Genomic DNA, 1,097 nt, shown 5'->3' on the forward strand with positions numbered 1-1,097 from the left:
GGGATCCCTCGCCTGGCCCTGAGATGCAGCCACCTCTGGGGAGGGACCCGATGGGCTGGGTACAGGGGATCCCTCGCCTGACGCTGAGATGCAGCCACCTCTGGGGAGGGACCCGATGGACTGGGTACAGGGGATCGCTCGCCTGGCTCTGAGATGCAGCCACCTCTGGGGAGGGATGCGGTGGCTGTTTGTAGACGGGTTTTTCTGGCCCGGGCCCACACACTCCTCTGGGACTAGATCCGTCCCTCCATCTGGCTGGGTTTGTAGCTCCCAGCTCAGAGCGCGTCATGTTGTCCTTGCCGCGCCTCTGCCAGATTGTGTCCCCCTTTCGCTGCTGCCCCCGCCCCATCTGGGGAGACGAGGCGGCTGCGGCTGGAATCCAGGAGTCCGGGGATCTTGGGACGGTGGAGCAGATCTGCCCCCCCGCACCCGCCACTCAGCAAAACATAAGAATCAGCCACGTCCCAGCCCCGGGCGAGGGATCCCCGTGTACCCAGCCCCTGCGTCCCTCCCCAGAGGTGGCTGCATCCCAGCCCCAGGCGAGGGGTCCCATGAGCCTAGCCCCCCCCGAGCTACAGACCTCTTGGGGGGAAGCCGGGGCGTTGCAGTAGCAGAACGTGGCCACACGATGGCGACAGAACCCAGAAAATGGGAACACGAGACTGGGCAGTCCTGACCCGGAGCCCCGGGAACAGCTCCGGAACCCAGGCGTCCGGGCTCCCAGCCCCGCCCCCCGAGCCGGGAGAGAACCCAGGCGTCCGGGCTCCCATTCCCTCCTCCCACATACTGGAGAGAGAACCCAGGAGTCCGGGCTCCCAGACCCCCCCACCCCCAGAGCGGGGAGAGAACCCAGGAGTCCGGGCTCCCAGCCCTCCCCCACCCCCAGAGCGGGGAGAGAACCCAGGAGTCCGGGCTCCCAGCCCTCCCCCACCCACAGAGCGGGGAGAGAACCCAGGAGTCCGGGTTCCCAGCCCCGCCCCGGGAGAGAACCGAGGCGTCCGGGCTCCCAGCCCCTCCGCCCCAGAGCCGGGAGAGAACCCAGGAGTCCGGGCTTCCAGCCCCAGAACCGGGAGTGAACCCAGGAGTCCGGGTTCCCA

This window comes from Chelonoidis abingdonii, chromosome 4, assembly GCF_003597395.2.
Source record: "Chelonoidis abingdonii isolate Lonesome George chromosome 4, CheloAbing_2.0, whole genome shotgun sequence".
Lineage (NCBI taxonomy): Eukaryota > Metazoa > Chordata > Testudines > Testudinidae > Chelonoidis > Chelonoidis abingdonii.